This window comes from Heptranchias perlo, unplaced genomic scaffold, assembly GCF_035084215.1.
Source record: "Heptranchias perlo isolate sHepPer1 unplaced genomic scaffold, sHepPer1.hap1 HAP1_SCAFFOLD_1372, whole genome shotgun sequence".
NCBI lineage: Eukaryota > Metazoa > Chordata > Chondrichthyes > Hexanchiformes > Hexanchidae > Heptranchias > Heptranchias perlo.
The window spans coordinates 22649-40921 of NW_027138616.1; the positions used below are offsets into that span (position 1 = coordinate 22649).

At 45.5% G+C, this 18273-nt stretch overlaps 2 non-coding genes across 2 annotated transcripts; one reads left to right on the forward strand and one right to left on the reverse strand.

The window, feature by feature from the left end:
- Window positions 1-5361: 5361 nt before the first annotated feature.
- Window positions 5362-5433, reverse strand: trnaw-cca (transfer RNA tryptophan (anticodon CCA)). Its single transcript has one exon. It is a non-coding gene; the product is annotated as a tRNA-Trp (tRNA).
- A 3181-nt stretch (window positions 5434-8614) lies between these two features.
- trnak-uuu (transfer RNA lysine (anticodon UUU)) lies at window positions 8615-8699 on the forward strand. The gene is given in 2 exon segments: window positions 8615-8651; window positions 8664-8699. It is a non-coding gene; the product is annotated as a tRNA-Lys (tRNA).
- The last annotated feature ends 9574 nt before the right edge of the window (window positions 8700-18273 follow it).

Genomic DNA, 18273 nt, shown 5'->3' on the forward strand with positions numbered 1-18273 from the left:
ACCATTGGCGGCCGTGCCTTCAGCTGCCTCGGCCCTAAGCTCTGGAATTCCTGCCCTGAATCTCTCCGCCTCTCCACCTCTCTCTCCTCATTTAAGATGCTCCTTAAAACCTCCATCTTTGACCAAGATTTTATTCACCTGTCTTAATACCTCCTTATGTGGCTCAGTATGAAATTTTGTTTGATTACGCTCCTGTGAGTTGCCTTGATAAGTTTTATGACGTTAAAGGCGCGAAATAAATGCAAGTTGTTCTTCTTGTTGTTGTGTGGCATTTTATCAACCGCATTACCCTCATCAACCCTCTGTGTTACCTTACTCAAGTTAGTTAAACACGATTTGCCTTTAACAAATCCATGCTGGCTTTCCTTTATTAATCCACACTTGCCCAAGTGACTATTCATTTTGGCCCAGATCATCGTTTCTAAACGTATCCGCACCTCCGAGTTTAAATTGACTGGTCTGTAGTTGCTGGGTTTATCCTTACACCCTATTTAAACAAGGATGCACCATTGGTAATTATCCAGTCCTCTGGCATCACCCCCGCTTCCACGGCGGATTGGAAGATTATGACCAGGACCTCTGAAATTTCCACCCTTACTTCCCTCAGCAACCTTGAAAGCGTCCCATCCGGACTGGGTGACTTATCAACTTTAAGCATAGCCAGCCTTTCAAGTGCCTCCTCTGTATCAATTTTCACCCCATCCAGTATCTCAACTACCTCCCTTTTTACTGTGACTTTGGCCGCATCTTCTTCCTTGGTAGAGACAGATGCAAATTACTCTTTTAGTGCCTCAGTCATGCCCTCTACCTCCATGCGTAGATCTCCATTTTGGTCCCTAATCGGCCCCACCCCTCCTCTTATTCCCATTTCTCTAATTATATGCCTACAGAAGACTTTTGGATTACCTCTTCTGTTAACCGCCAATCTATGTTCATATTCTCTCTTTACCCCACTTATTTACTTTTTCACTGTACTTCCTATATTCAGCCTGGTTCTCACTTGTATTGTCAAACTGACATCTGTCATAAACCCCCTTTATCTGCTTCATTTAACCCCCTATCTCTTTCCTCATCCAGGGGGCTCTGACTTTAGTTGCCCTGCCTTCCCCCATCCTAGGAATCTACCTAGACTGTACCCGAAACATCTCCTTTTTAAAGGCCACCCATTGTTCGATTACATTTTAGCCTGCTAATCTTTGATTCCAATTTACACGGGCCAGGTACGTTCTCAACCCACTTGAATTGGCCCTCCTCCTATCAAGTATTTTACTCAAAATAGCTCCTTCTCCTTTTGCATAACTAATCTAAACCTTATGATACTATGATCACCGTTCCCTAAATATTCCCCCAGTGACACTTGCTCCACTTGATCCACCTCATTCCCCAGAACCAGATCCAGCAATGCCTCCTTCCTCGTTAATATTAACACTTGTGATATATTTGAATATTTGTTATATTAAATGTGAGATATTTGACCTGCGAATGTGTCCAAAACAAGTTTTGAGGATATTGCTCTCGAGGGCTTATTTTACAAACTTCTTTACCTACAACCAGCAACCAATCTCCATTAAAGGTTGTGAAGTGAAGCTGGTTTCAGAGCAGTTTTCGGCGTTCAGCTTTTCTCCACAATGTGCAATTAGTAGAAACTCATTCAGAGCACATCTTAGAATCAATGAGACTGTCAGGCACAGGATAGTTTGGATGGAACCGTCTCTTATAATAATTACAAAGTGTAATAGATTATAAAGTGAAACAGCCAATCCAATCTCTCAGTCTCTCTGTCACTTTCTCGGTGAGTGAACGTAAACCAGCAGAAGAAGCGAAAACAAAGAACTGAGCAGTTTTGTTTCTTTCCTTTTCCTTCGGGCGAGTACAGTTGAAGAGAATGATTTCTGTTTCCTGCTGGACCAATAACTGGAATGAGCAGTGTATCTGGTTCCCATGGTACCCAGTGAAATATCCACGTTTATATCTCCCATTTACACTGACACCTTCCTTCCTCACTAATTATAGGAAACTTTTGGTCAGGTTCAATCACACTTCAGAAGTCCAGAAGCGCAAAGAAAGGTCGACACCTCATGGTGACGTAACCTACAGGTGAGGGAGGTTTGCAGGTTTACCTGGAGCTGTAAATATATAAACTCCTTCCAATGTACAAACTCCCCTCACCAACAGTAATTCAATTCGAACTGATCTGAGACTTTGGTCATTTATGGTGATTGTACTTTGTGGAGTTAAAGCAGCAGTAAATCCGTTGTGTGTTATATACATAGCCGTTCAGTCAATATAAAACATTGTCATCCGACCGACCATGAGCAATGCCACACGGGGTATGTTAGGTCACGGACAGTTCCGCCTCCAGCAGTTGTTCTCTCGGTCACACATCCGGCATCACCTCTCGGTCTCACACTTCAGAGTCACGCCTGAATATAAACACATTTCTGTTTCAGACTTCAACCTGGAGGTCAACAAATCACAAGTCAAGAGGTAGGGAACAAACAAATCAAATATTTAAGAACGTAAACAGATAGAAAATTCGCCATAAATGACTGAGGAAAAAATGAAGCAAATGGAACAAGATGAACAATTAAAGAAAGGAGAAGGGGAACCGATCAAATCGTTTTTGAAAAACCCTTTCGGTTTTCATCTTAGTTTCTCCGTTAAGTTGGGGATGTACATCGAGAAATATTTTTCTTAACATCATAAACACAATTAGAATACAACTTTCACAAAGTAGGGATTAATCTTAATTATACGATAGCGTGTTATGTGTTTGTAAAATCTGCAATTGTTTTACCATTCTTTAAGTTTCGAGGGATGCTCTGAATATATGTTCTACATTGAAACGTAAGTGGATTAATAAAATAAAATGAGGAAATTTGTTCATGAACATGAAGAGCTGCTTTTCCATCTTACAGATCGCGATATATTTATTTACACAACTGACATTTGTGAAATGATGGAATGTATTTATTTCTACATCTGTACGGGTAAGGAAATCCCCACTGGATCATTTCCAGGAACCAGTCAAGTACTTAAATTAGTTTGTCAAACCCAAAACACCCGTTGGAAATTGCTGATTGAAAATTTGAATGGAAATCGAGACCATCACAAGGTATTGGAACAAATATACCCGCTGAGGTTTCGGGGTTGTTACTGATTTATTTCTATCACTGAGTAACCTATTTTAAACAGGGTGAAGGTACAAATCTAATGATAAGAGTCTGGGTTGGAGAAGGAACAGATGAAAGTATCAAATTTAATTACACTGATTCCACAAACACTGCACACCACATCCCTTAAACATTGTAAACCGTTTCTACATAAAACTGGAGAGGGTGTAAATAGAAAGTAACAGAAAAAAAAAATAATTTTGATATTGTTGCACAAACACTGAACATCCCATCGCTAAAACACTGTCCCGATCTAAAATCAGTCGGCAGGACCCTGAGCCACAGTGAAAATGTTGTGATTTCAACCTGGTTCAAAACACGCAGCCTTCTGATGTGGAGTCAGACGCGACTGTTCTTGCACCAGGCCCACAACAAGCGGCTGGAGCCGGATCCATTGAAGGGCGATCGGTGCAGACTGCTGCCGCGGCTCTCGGAATGTGAGAGGCGGAAAGAGGAGCAGCCTGACCGCCTCAACCACAGCACAGGATCCCCGCTCTCCCTCACGTTGTATAACTGACTCTGTGGCGCAATGGATAGCGTGTTGGACTTCTACTTAATGGTTGGTAGAAGACATTCAAAGGTTGTGGGCTTGAGTCCCACCAGAGTTGGATTTTAGTATCGGGAGCTGGGAAGTGAAATTTTGCAGCAAATCCGCAACAGGATCATTGATGTCCGTCAAGGATGTGAAACTGCCCCCGACACTTCATCTCACACAAGTGGCTCCAGTCACACCCGGATTTATGATTCTTAATCCACTCTGAGCTGGATTGGCGAAACTCTCTCAGAAGGAGACTCAACATCTGCTCAGACCGAAAGTCAATCTGCTGGACTTCCGGCTCTGTCAGACTGCATGTTCCTTCAGACAGGTTTCTCACTGGACACATGCATCCTGCTGCCGTGTGAGCATTGGTGCTGGAGGGGTAGAATTCTTGCTTGTAGTAATTCTATTCCTGTAAAACTAGCTCCTGAAGTGTAGGTTGGAAAGTATCCTGGCTGAGCGGTCTAAGGCGCTGGTTTAAAGCTCCAGTTAAATCCCACGATTTGTAGATGGATCAAAATCATAGTTTGTGTCTCCAAAACCGCAGCGTCCCTCCTGTAAACAAGTAATACTGAACATCTCATCTGCTATTGCAACAGCGTAATCCGGAGGAACCACATGGCAATTCAAATAAGATGCATTTTGGAACACACCAATTGTACCTTCAACTCCGGTCGAAATGTTCACAAGGAAAAGGATGGTTTGATCTCGGTGAGACTCGAATTAACAACCTCGGTATTTCCCGACCCTGTGCTGTCAGATACGGACCGCGCACTGACCGATTGCGCCGCTGGAGCCCGGTCACTCTGATCACCTGTCCCACTCTGCTGGAAAGAATCTTAAGGTGAGAGACCCGAACCTGTGGAAACGTGTCCAGTCACTGTGATGAAACTAATATCTGCACTTCCACTTTCAGCTTCTTTCACATCCTCTGCTCCATCGCACGACAATCGGGTTTTCTGCGAACAGGTCAAAATGAACATTGCCAGAAATTCTATCAGTCGTGAGATTTTAACCCAGCGCCCACACAGTGATTGGATTTATTGTCTTCAAGCAGTGAGCTCCGTTCACACAACGCCTTGCCAGTCTTTCACATTTTGTTTAATGCCCAAATAAATAAATTGGAGCTAATTGACCGCATTTACCCTGTGCTGGGGTTGTTCTCCTTCGAGCAGAGAAGGTTCAGAGGAGATTTGATAGAAGTGTTCAAAGTCATGAAGGGTTCAGATAAAGTTAATAAAGAGAAGCTGTTCCCATTGGCGGAAGTGTCGAGAACCAGAGGACACAGATTTGAGGTGATTGGCAAAAGAACCAAAGGCGACATGAGGAAAATCTTTTTTACGCAGCGAATGGTTATGATCTGGAATGCGCTGCCTGAAAGGGCGGTGGAAGCAGATTCAATCGTGGCTTTTAAAAAGGAATTTGATAAATACTTGAAGGGGAAAATGCAGGGCCACGGGGAAAGGGACGGGGAATGGGACCAATGGGATTGATCTTACAAAAGGCAGGTAAGGGATTGATGGGTTGAATGGCCTCCTTCTGTGGTGTGTTCATTCTGTGATAAATATTATTTTACACACAGTGAACAGACCATCCCTGAAAGACTGCCCCGCGATAAAACAGTGATACTGAAACATTGTGAAAATGCAATGACCCCGACGTGATTCGAACACGCATCCTTCTGATCTGGAGTCAGACGCGCTACCGTTGCGCCACGAGGTCCACAGCGCCCACCTGGAGCCGGATCCATAGGAGGGAGATCGGTACCGACCGCCACAGGGACTCGAAGAGGCGGAAGCAGCAGCAGCAACACCGCAGGAGCCCCGCTCTCCAATCCAGCCGTTCCCAGCGGAGAGCTGCCAGTCCCGGCCTGAGCCCTGTCTGGGAGCCGCCTGCCATTCAGTCTTGACAGAACGGGGCCGATCCAGTTTCAGCTCACACACAAGCTCAGGAATCCCACTCCTGACAGGTTCACTTATTTAAACCTTGTTTCGATTCAGTGAATTGGGATTTAATTCAATCCTCATCTGCCCGCCGCTCTGTCAGTTCAGGACTTTATTTAAACCGATACTTGGAGCTCTGTTTTCCAGGGTGCCGGCTGTTTCAGCATTTCTCAGTCCCACCACGAACACTTTTTGCTGCTAACTTCTGCTTAATACAAAGTTCCCAGGAACGAAGGAATTTCTCCTGGGTACTGAGTTCGAGTTAAGGAACAATCGAGGTGCGATTACATTACTTGGTGTATTCTATAGGCCACCAGCTCGTGGGACGGATATAGAGGAGCAAATTTGCAGGAAAATTAGAGAGAGGTGCAAAAGCCATAGAGTAGTGATAACAGGGGATTTCAACTATCCTCATATAGACTGGGATAACAATAATATAAGGCGCAAAGAAGGGGAAGAATTTTTGAAATGTGTTCAGGATAACTTTCTCGACCAGTATGTTTCTGGCCCACTGAGGAAGGAGGCATTGCTGGACTTGGTTCAAGGGAATGAGGCGGGCCAAGTGGAGCAAGTGTCAGTGGGGGAGCATTTAGGGAGCAGTGATCAGTATCATAAGGATTAGAATAGCTATGGAAATGGACTCTGTCCACTCTAAAGTAAAAGTACTCAATTGGATGAGGGTCAATTTCAGTGGGATGAGAACAGATCTGGCCCCGGTAAATTGGAATCAAAGATTGTCAGGCAAAATTATAATTGGACAGTGGGCGCCTTTTAAAAAGATGATTCGGGGACATAGAAGGTACATTCCAACGAGGTAGAAAGGTAGGGCAACTAAAGTCAGAGCTCCCTCGATAATAAGAGAGATAGAGAGTAAGATGAAGCGGGAAACATAAAAGTGAATCAAAAAGTCTTCTGCAGGCATGTTAACAGTAAACGGGTCGTAAGAGGAGGGGCGGGGACGATTAGGGACCATACAGGAGATCGACTCACGGAGGCAGTGGGCCTGGCCTGAGGGACTAAATGAGTTCGACGCACCACACCTCAGGGAGGATATATTGGCCTTGGAGGGGGTGCAGTGCAGATTCACCAGAATTATACCGGGGCTAAAATGTTTAAATTATGCGGACAAGTTGCAGAGAAAAGGTTTGTATTTCCTTGTGTATAGAAGATTAAGTGTTGATGTATTCGAGTTGTTGAAGGTGATTAAATGAGCCAATGGTGTGTGTGTGAGCTGTGAGACAGCTTGAAATCCCAATCCTCTCCACCACTGGGGACTGAGTCTTCCAACATACAGGGATTTTCACTCGTCCAAGTTTCATCCACATTTTCTGCCCTTCATTTCTCCGACCTGCTTGTTGCGCCTTTCCCTTCAATTCAGGACTTACAGGAAAAACTCGATTCTGCCGTCAATCTCCGGGTCACATGGTGAGATTTCAAATCATTGAAATCGACCCTGATCACCTCCAATATCGTCACCGACACGTTTGACGAATGCAAAGCGGCTTCTATCGCGGTTTTACTGCACAACTCGTTCAAAGATACTGTCGGTAATTGGAGGGTCTTTCAAGTCATGACACGAACAGAACAGTTCGCACTGCCGTTTTCCGCAAGACGCTTCAGATTCATGGGGAATGATTTCGGTCTGGCGGTTAAATCAGTTCCCTCTTCACAAATCCGCCTTTGAACCCGGGACTTTTAGTATTTTTGATAACCGATACCAAACTGGTTTGTCCTGTACTGTACATTACTGTCTGAATATTACAGATAAGCAGAGCACTTGAGCTGTCACAGCTGTGACTTTGGCTTTTCTCCCTCTCCTCTCGATCTCCCCGGCAACTGCCACTAACCACAATCTTCTCTCACACTTCTCCATCAGGAAGTTCCGAGCCTCGGTTTTTAAATGAAATAACGCCCATCTCTCCAATCACCGACAGCTCAGAGAGAGTTTCTTAGTTTCAGCTCCCAATTTCCCCGAATCCTCAAAGTAGCATGAAAATAATTGTCCTTAAGTTAATAATAATAATATAATTAAAAGTTCTTATCGTCTGGGGTTTTGTTTCAGATTCCACGGCTTTTAAAGGTCACTGCGGATGTTTAACGAATCGCCTCTTGTTTGGAGGTTTCTGTGTGGGAAAGATGAGGAAGTGATAATTGAGAGACCGAGGATGAAGCTGTTTGATGGGAGCACTGGGGACACAGACCGTGCGCGGCTCCAGTGGAGCAATCGGTCATCGCGCGTTATTTCTACAATAATTCTACACTCGAGAAATGCTGGGGTTGTGAGTTTCAGCGCCATCTAAAGTAGTTGAACCTTCTAAACATTTTGACTGGAGTTCAAGGTACAACCGGTTCCATAACACATCGACTTCTTCATGTCCCCATGTGGGCACTGAGGCTCCTCTGGCCTCCCGTCTTGCAATAGCAGGTGAGAGTTTATTTGTTTATAGGAGGGAGAGGGGGCGATTGGCGAGAGCTGAAATGGTAAAGCGGCCGGCACGACATCTTTAAATCTAAAGAACCAAACACACAATTCTTCTTTCCGTGAAGCAGGGATTCATCGGTTTGAAGTGTCGTGTAGGGAAAATTCGGGAGGCAAATCTGCTGCCTGGTGTCACGGTGTAACGGGTGAAATTATTCAGCTTTCAATTGTTGATCGGCTGAAATGTCGAGAGGCCTTTCCCAGCTCTCGTGTGGAACAAGTTCAGCTTTTGAGCCATTGGGTAAAGTGTTTTATTTTTTATTGCTGCGAACGAATGACAAGACATTTTGTACAAACAAGAAGAATTGTAAACTCACGAGTTCGCTGTCCATGTTTCTTACATCATGTTCAACAGAACCAAGGATTCTCCTCAACACGTTGCTGAAAATTGTAAAAAGGAATTCTCCCCTTCTTCTCCATCGACAGGGATAATTCAGAGTCCCACCATGAATCTGTATGATGGAAACCAATCCAACAGCGAGCCTGGATAGCTCAGTCGGTAGAGCATCAGACTTTTAAAACAAGTAGTGATCTGAGGGTCCAGGGTTCAAGTCCCTGTTCAGGCTAAAAGTTTTAAAACAGCTGGCAAGTTCTGCTTTTCCAGCGGACCAACATCAGCGAAAGGAGCAAGAGTTGGCCATTCAGTCCCTCGAGCCTGCTCCGCCATTTGACAGCGTCATCGCTGATCTTCGGCCTCAACTCCACTTTCCCGACCTATCCCCATATCCCTTGAGTTCCTTTGTTTCCAAAATTCTATCTCCCTCAGTTTTGAATCTATTCAATGGCTCAGCATCCACAGCCCTCTGGGGTGGAGAATTCCAATGGTTCACAACCCTCTCAGTGAAGAAATTATTCCTCATCTCTGTACCAAATGGCCGGCCCCTTATCTTGAGATTATAACCATTAGTTCTGGACTCTCCAGCCAGGGGAAACAGCATCCCAGCATCTACCCTGTCAGGCCCTCTAAAAATTTTACATGTTTCAATGAGAACACCTCATTATTGTAAACTCCAGAGAATATAGGCCCATTCTGCTCAATCTCTCCTCACAGGACAACCCTCTTATCCCAGGAATCAATCTAGTGAACCTTTGTTGCACCCACTCTAAGGCAAGTGTATCGTTCCGCAGGTAAGGAGATCAAAACTGTACACAGTACTCCAGATGTGGTCTCACCAAAGCCCTATATAATTACAGCAAGACTTCCTTTTACTTGTACTCCAACCACCTCGCAATAAAGGCCAACATACCATTTGCTTTCCTAATTGCTTGCTGCATCTGCATGTTAACTTTCTGTGATCCGTGTACAAGGACACACAAATCCCTCTGAATACCAACATTTCATACTCTCTCACCTTTTAAAAGATATTCTGCTTTTCTATTCTTCCTACCAAAGTTAATAACCTCACATTTCCCCACTTTATACTTCATTTCCCAACTTCTAGCCCACTCACTTAACCTGTCTGTATCACTTTTCATCCTCTTTGTGTCCTCCTCACAGCTTACTTTCCCACCTCGTTTTGTATCGTCAGCAAACTTGGACACATTACACTCGGTCCCCTCATCTAAGTCATTAATATAGATTGTAAATATCTGAGGCCCAAGCACTGATCTTCACGGCACCCCACTAGTTACAACCTGCCAACCCCAAAATGAACTGTTTATTACGAGTTTCTGTTTTCTGTACGTCAACCAATCCCGAATCCATGTTAATATATTACCCACAATCCCATGAGCCCTAATCTTGTTCAACAAACTTTTGTGTGGCACCTTATCGAATGCCTTTGGAAAATCCAAATATTCTATATCCACTGGTTCTCCCTTATCTACCCTGATATCAACACCCTCAAAACCTCAAATAGATTTGTCAAACACGATTTCCCTTTCATAAAACCGTGTTGCATGTGCCTAATCATATTATGATTTTCTAAGTGCCCTGTTACCACGTCCCTAGTAATAGATTCTCGCAATTTCCCTACTACTATTGTCAGGCTAAAGGTTCTGTAGTTCCCTGTTTTCTCTCTCCCTCTTTCTTGAATAGCAGGGTTACATTTGGTACCTTCCAATCCATGGGGATCTTTCTAGAATCATGGGAACTCTGGAAGATAAAACCAGTGCATCCACTTTCTCTGCAGCCACCTCTTTTTAAACCCTAGGATGTCGGCCATCAGGTCCAAAGAATTTCTCAGCTTTTAGTCCCATTAATTCCTCCAGTACTTTTTCTTTACTAATCTTAATTGCTTTAGGTTCCTGTACATTTCCAGCACCCTGTACATTTGTAGCATGACTTCACTGCTTTTATGCTCCATCCCCCGAGACATAAAAGCCATTATTCCGTTTGCCTTCCGGATTACCTGCTGCACCTGTATGTTGAATTTTGTCTTTCTTGCACGAGGAAACCCAGATCCCTCCGTACTGCAGCATTTTGTAGTATTTCTCCATTCAAATAAAAAAGCAAAATATTTTTTTCCTCCCAAAGTGAATGACTTCACATTTTCCCACATTATATTCCATCTGCCAATTTTTTGCCCATTCGCTTAACCTGTCAACATCCCTTCACAGACACGTTGTGTCCTCATTGCAACTTGCTTTTCCACCTATCTTTGTACCATCAGCAAATCTGGCCACAAGACACTCTGTTCCTTCATCCAAGTCATTGATATACATTGTAAATAATTGAGGCCACAGTCCTGATCCCTGCAACACCCCACGAGTTATATGAAATGCCTATAAATTTCCGCTCCTCCTATTGGTCCGGAACTCTCCTTAATAGCCAGGCCGGATTAATGGTGAGACTGGCGGTCCCGAGGTGCATTTGGAAAATAAACATTAATTGAACCCTTCAGTTGCAACATTTAATAAAACGAAATTAATAAAAGTCACTGAAAATTTTTTTTCTGGAGTTCACCAAATTCGGGGTGGAGGGGGGGGGGCTTCTATGCTGTGTGTTTGTGCCGGTTTTAATGGCTCGAAGCGCTGGGGTTTCAGTTTATTTTATTATCCTTGTTCCAAACGCGCTCTCCCTGCTTCCAATGTCTTTGCTTTTCGGCCGGACAGTAAAATCATCAATGGAGGCTGCATCACCCAGCATGCAGCGCGGTTCAGATTGTGCCCTATCTGAATCAGTGGAGCCCAGTGCGCAGGCGCAGTAGTGCCTCAATATCGGTCAGTGTGTCCTGAGCATGCGCGGCCAGTCGAGGCTGCGGGAGGAGCGCGTTCGGTGCAGGTCAGAGGATCGGAGCAAGAGGCTCAATAAACCCCGGGGCCCGGGTCCGGGCTCAGGCCCAGGCTCAGGCTTTACAAACCCCGAGTGCGGCCCCAGACCCGAATATAAAACAGTGAACATTATCCCCCCCTCACTACCCGCCGGGAAATGAAGGGGAAATGGGGATCGGTCAGGGAGCGTCTGTAAATGAAGGAGAAATGGCGATCGGTCAGGGAGCGTCTGTAAATGAAGGAGAAATGGGGATCGGTCAGGGAGCGTCTGTAAATGAAGGGGAAATGGTGATCGGTCAGGGAGCGTCTGTAAATGAAGGAGAAATGGTGATCGGTCAGGGAGCGTCTGTAAATGAAGGAGAAATGGTGATCAGTCAGGGAGCGTCTGTAAATGAAGGAGAAATGGTGATCGGTCAGGGAGCGTCTGTAAATGAAGGAGAAATGGTGATCGGTCAGGGAGCGTTTGCAAATGAAGGGGAAATGTTGATCGGTCAGGGAGCGTCTGTCATTAAAGGAGAAATGGTGATCCGTCAGGGAGCATCTGTAATTGAAGGAGAAATGGAGATCGGTCAGGGAGTGTCTGTAAATGAAGGAGAAATGGTGATCGGTCAGGGAGCATCTGTAAATGAAGGAGAAATGGTGATCAGTCAGGGAGCATCTGTAATTAAAGGAGAAATGGAGATCGGTCAGGGAGCATCTGTAATTGAAGGAGAAATGGAGATCGGTCAGGGAGTGTGGAAATGAAGGAGAAATGGTGATCGGTCAGGGAGCGTCTGTAAATGAAGGAGAAATGTTGATCGGTCAGGGAACATTTGTAAATGAAGGAGAAATGGTGATCTGTCAGGGAGCGTCTGCAATTGAAGGAGAAATAGTGATCAGTCAGGGAGCATCTGTAAATGAAGGAGGAATGGTGATCAGTCAGGGAGCATCTGTAATTGAAGGAGAAATGGCGATCGGTCAGGGAGCGTCTGTAATTGAAGGAGAAATGGAGATCGGTCAGGGAGTGTCTGTAATTGAAGAACTGGTGATCGGTCAGGGAGCGTCTGTAAATGACGGAGAAATGTGATTGGTCAGGGAGCATCTGTAAATGAAGGAGAAATGGTGATCTGTCAGGGAGCGTCTGCAATTGAAGGAGAAATAGTGATCAGTCAGGGAGCATCTGTAAATGAAGGAGAAATGGTGAACAGTCAGGGAGCATCTGTAATTGAAGGAGAAATGGCGATCGGTCAGGGAACGTCTGTAATTGAAGGAGAAATGGAGATCGGTCAGGGAGTGTCTGTAATTGAAGAACTGGTGATCGGTCAGGGAGCGTCTGTAAATGACGGAGAAATGTGATTGGTCAGGGAGCATCTGTAAATGAAGGAGATATGTGATTGGTCAGGGAGCGTCTACAAATGAAGCAGAAATAATGATCAGTCAGGGAACGTCTTTAAATGAAGGAGAAACGGTAATCGGTCAGGGAATGTCTGTAAATTAAGGAGAAATGGTGATCAGTCAGGAAACTTCTGTAAATGAAGGAGAAATGATGATCGGTCAGTGATCGTCTGTAAATGAAGGAGAAATGGTGATCTCTATATCTTTATTCATCCGAGCTCGAGCTTTGGATGCTGTTCCTTTCCTCCTCGTGGGAATCTGTCTACTCTGTACCCAAACCCACTCCTCCTTGAAGGCCTCCCACTGTTCAATTACTGTTCTGCCTGACAATTTTTGATTCCAATCCACACAGAAAAGATCCCTTTTTAACTCACTGGAATTAGCCCTCCTCCAGTTAAGAATTTTCACATTTGACTGTCCCCTGTCCTTTTCCATAAATATTCTAAACCGAATGAGATTATGATCACTGCTGCCCCACTGAAACATGCTCCACCTGCCCCACTTCATTCTCCACACCGAGCGCACTGCTGTACTCACACTCTCTCTCTCACACTCACTCCCTCACGTTCACTCTTTCATACTCACTCACATTCACACACATTCACTCTCACATTCACTATCTCACACTCTCTCACACTCACTCACATTCACTCTCTCACTCACTCACATTCACTCTCACATTCACTCTCACATTCACTCACACACTCACTCACACTCACTCTCTCACATTCACACTCTCACTCTCACTCTCACATTCACTCACACTCTCTCACACTCACATTCACTCTCTCACATTCACTCTCTCACATTCACTCTCTCACACTTTCTCTCTCACTCACTCTCTCACCCTTTCACTCATGGTTTCGGGCCACTGAAAGATGATGCGATGAGTTTGGATTTCAGCACAGGGAGGAGGGAGAGTGTGTGGGACGGGGATTTACAGCTTTGAGGCACAAGAGAGGAAAGAAGGTTTTGTAGAAACTAGAATTGTCTGTTCTGAATTTCTGCCCTGTACTTACAGTGATGACTTTTATAAACTCCTTTATAGGGTATTAGAAGGGGAGGATTTGCAGAGGGAAACTCAAACCAAACAGCATGCCAAGATCTGACAGAGTCACTCGATTCATCAGGACCTGAATATCATCGGCCCTTGAATGTGGAAGGAGAAATGTTTGTCTGTTCTATCTGTGGGAGAAGATTTCAAACATCAGTGTGAGTGGGAAAGCACCGAGACACACACACCCGAGTGAGAGTGTTCCAGTGCACTGACTGTGGAAAGAGCTTTAACCAGTTACACAGCCTGAAAAAACATCACACCATTCACAGCGGGGAGAAACCGTACACGTGTTCTGTGTGTGGACGAGGCTTCAACTGATCGTCCAACCTGGAGAGACACAAGGACACCCGGACCATGGAGAAACCGTGGAAATGTGGGGACTGTGGGAAGGGATTCAATTACCCGTCCAGGCTGGAAATTCATCGACGCCGTCACACTGGGGAGAGGCCGTTCTCCTGCTCCGTGTGTAAGAAGAGATTCACTCATTCATCCACCCTGCTGAAACATCAACTTGTTCACACTGATGAGAGACCGTTTAAATGTTCTGACTGTGAGAGGAGCTTTAAAAGCAAAATTAATCTGCTGACACACCAACGCACTCACACTGGGGAGAGGCCGTTCTCCTGCTCTGTGTGTAAGAAGAGATTCACTCGGTCATCCCACCTGCTGATACACCAGCGAGTTCACACTGGGGAGAGGCCGTTCTCCTGCTCCGTGCGTGGGAAGAGATTCACTCATTCTTCCACCCTGCTGAGACACCAGCGAGTTCACTCCGATGAGAGACCTTTTAAATGTTCTGACTGTGAGAGGAGGTTTAAAAGCAAAAGGAATCTGCTGACACACCAACGCACTCACACTGGGGAGAGGCCGCTCACCTGCTCCGTGTGAGGGAAGGGATTCACTATTTCATCCAAACTGCTGACACACCAACTTGTTCACACTGGGGAGAGACCTTTTTAATGTTCTGACTGCACGAAGAGCTCCAAATGCAGATACAAATTGTGAAGACATCGACACACTCCCGTCAGGGAGAGGCCGTTCACCTGCTCCCTGTGTAAGAAGAGATTTACTCGGTCATCCCATCTGCTGAGACACCAGCGAGTTCACTCTGATAAGAGACCTCTGAAATGTTCTGACTGTGAGAAGGGCTTTAAAACAAATGATCTGAAACACCAACACACTGACACTGGGGAGAGACTGTTCACCTGCTCCGTGTGTGGGAAAGGATTCACTAATTCATCCCACCTTCTGAGACATCAACGTGTTCACACTATTGAGTGACCTTTTAATGCAGTAACTTTGAGAAGAGCTTTAAAAGCAGAAATGAACTGCTGACACATCAACTCACGCACATTGTGGAGAGACTGTTCACCTGCTCCGTGTGTGGGAAGGGATTCACTCAGTCATCACATGTGCTTAGACACCAGCGAGTTCACAAGTGACTGCAGGGGTTGGATTCTGCAGTTAATCATATCCAGGACTGAACTACGGTGTTTAGAGTCAGGAAGAACAACGTGTAAGGATTAACCCATCAACAGATAGAATTTAGTATAATTATAATCAATAGTAGAAGTAGAACAAAATGTACTGTGAATCTATGTATCTATAAATGTAAACTGTACTGTGTATTAATATAGTATGAACCATGTAACGTGCATTCAATAAGAAAGTGCTGGTGGGCCGAGAAGGATGCATGATGGTTATTATAGTCAAGTTTGCAGTTAAAACTCAAAGGATACTGACAACAGTAAAGTGGGAATTAACAGACCTAAGGGAGGAATGTGCTGTAATAGCATAATGTCTAAAAGACAAGTAGATAAAGGGACTGAAGGTTCATTAAATCAAGGAGTCACTCAGGCTCAGGCCTCTCTATCTCGAGCCTCCACAAGCCAGTGAGCAGAAGTCTGTTTATACAAACGGTTCTGTGAAGGCTCACAATGATAACTCTAAATAAGGTTCTGTTAAGTCTGTAACAAGAAGGCACGGATGGTACCAGGAGTTATGCTTGGAATGTAACTTCTGAAGGTTGAAAGACATGAATAATGGTCAGGCTGAGAGATGTGGATGTGAGAGTGAACTGCTCATAAACTGAAAAAGGGAATAAGAAGAGACCTCAAAAGCTGAGGAAGGCGCACAAGATTCTGGCAAGGAAGAAGAGAACTTTTCAGTCAACAGAGAGGGAGAGAGAGAGACCGCACCGTAGTCACTTGGAGGGATAGAGAGAGAGAGAGAGAGAGACCACACTGTAGTCACTTGGAGGGATAGAGAGAGAGAGAGAGACTGCACCGTAGTCACTTGGAGGGATAGAGAGAGAGAGAGAGACCGCACTGTAGTCACTTGGAGGGATAGAGAGAGAGAGAGAGACCGCACCGTAGTCACTTGGAGGGATAGAGAGAGAGAGAGAGAGAGACCGCACCGTAGTCACTTGGAGGGATAGAGAGAGAGAGAGAGAGACCGCACCGTAGTCACTTGGAGGGACAGAGAGAGAGACCGCACCGTAGTCACTTGGAGGGATAGAGAGAGAGAGAGAGACCGCACCGTAGTCACTTGGAGGGATAGAGAGAGAGAGAGAGAGAGACCGCACCGTAGTCACTTGGAGGGACAGAGAGAGAGAGAGAGAGACCGCACCGTAGTCACTTGGAGGGATAGAGAGAGAGAGAGAGAGAGACCGCACCGTAGTTACTTGGAGGGGTAGAGAGAGAGAGAGAGACCGCACTGTCGTCACTTGGAGGGATAGAGAGAGAGAGAGAGAGAGACCGCACCGTAGTCACTTGGAGGGATAGAGAGAGAGAGAGAGACCGCACTGTAGTCACTTGGAGGGATAGAGAGAGAGAGACCGCACTGTCGTCACTTGGAGGGATAGAGAGAGAGAGAGAGACCGCACTGTAGTCACTTGGAGGGATAGAGAGAGAGAGAGAGAGAGACCGCACCGTAGTCACTTGGAGGGATAGAGAGAGAGAGAGACCGCACCGTAGTCACTTGGAGGGATAGAGAGAGAGAGAGAGACTGCACTGTAGTCACTTGGAGGGATAGAGAGAGAGAGAGAGAGAGAGACCGCACCGTAGTCACTTGGAGGGATAGAGAGAGAGAGAGAGAGACCGCACCGTAGTTACTTGGAGGGGTAGAGAGAGAGAGAGAGAGGCCGCACCGTAGTCACTTGGAGGGAGAGAGAGAGAGAGAGAGAGACCGCACCGTAGTTACTTGGAGGGGTAGAGAGAGAGAGAGAGAGACCGCACCGTAGTCACTTGGAGGGATAGAGAGAGAGAGACCGCACCGTAGTCACTTGGAGGGACAGAGAGAGAGAGAGAGAGAGACCGCACCGTAATCACTTGGAGGGACAGAGAGAGAGAGAGAGACTGCACCGTAGTCACTTGGAGGGATAGAGAGAGAGAGAGAGAGAGACCGCACCGTAGTCACTTGGAGGGACAGAGAGAGAGAGAGAGAGAGACCGCACCGTAATCACTTGGAGGGACAGAGAGAGAGAGAGAGACCGCACCGTAGTCACTTGGAGGGATAGAGAGAGAGAGAGAGAGACCGCACCGTAGTCACTTGGAGGGACAGAGAGAGAGAGAGAGAGAGAGACCGCACCGTAGTCACTTGGAGGGACAGAGAGAGAGAGAGACCGCACCGTAGTCACTTGGAGGGACAGAGAGAGAGAGAGAGAGAGAGACCGCACCGTAGTCACTTGGAGGGACACTCCTGAGGTTTCAAGGAACACTCACTATTTCTCTTTGTTCAGTATCACCTTTTTGCTCTAATTGTGATGTGATTAATAAATCGGTTTTGCCTTTAACCGTAATACCAGTACCAGTGGTGATCTTGTTGTTGTCAGGAACCAGTCCTAAGATTGGATTAGATTATAATCCTGAAAATAGTGGTTCAAATCCTACAATTGGCGACCACGAAGGGACTATTTCTGACAACAGCTAAAACCTGGTGGGGGATAGTTACATAATATAAATTGATTATTTCTCCAGTAAAATGCAGTGAGTGGAGGATAGTTACATAACATAAATTGATTATTTCTCCAGTAAAATGCAGTGAGTGGGGGATAGTTACATAATATAAATTGATTATTTCTCCAGTAAAATGCAGTGAGTGGGGGATAGTTACATAATATAAATTGATTATTTCTCCAGTAAAATGCAGTGAGCGGAGTGCACACCCACCACGGGTGGCCTCATAAAATGAGGACAATCAGTTCTTCTTTCCTTGGTTGGAGTTTTCTGTAATGTGGTGATTTCGTTCAGTGGTGGAGCGCATGTTTTGCATGTGTTGAGGTCCTGGGTTCAACTCCTAGTATCTTCCTAATTAATTTCCCACCAGAATTACCCACGGAAAGTTGAATGACGCTTTTTGAGCTCAGCGAGTTCCAACTTCTGAGGCTCCACAAGCATTAAATTGTCCCGGAGCGGGACTTCATCTCACGGTCCCCTCAACAGCTCAACTCAAAGCAGCCGCCGACTGAGGGGAATGTGTGACGGTGCAATATCGAG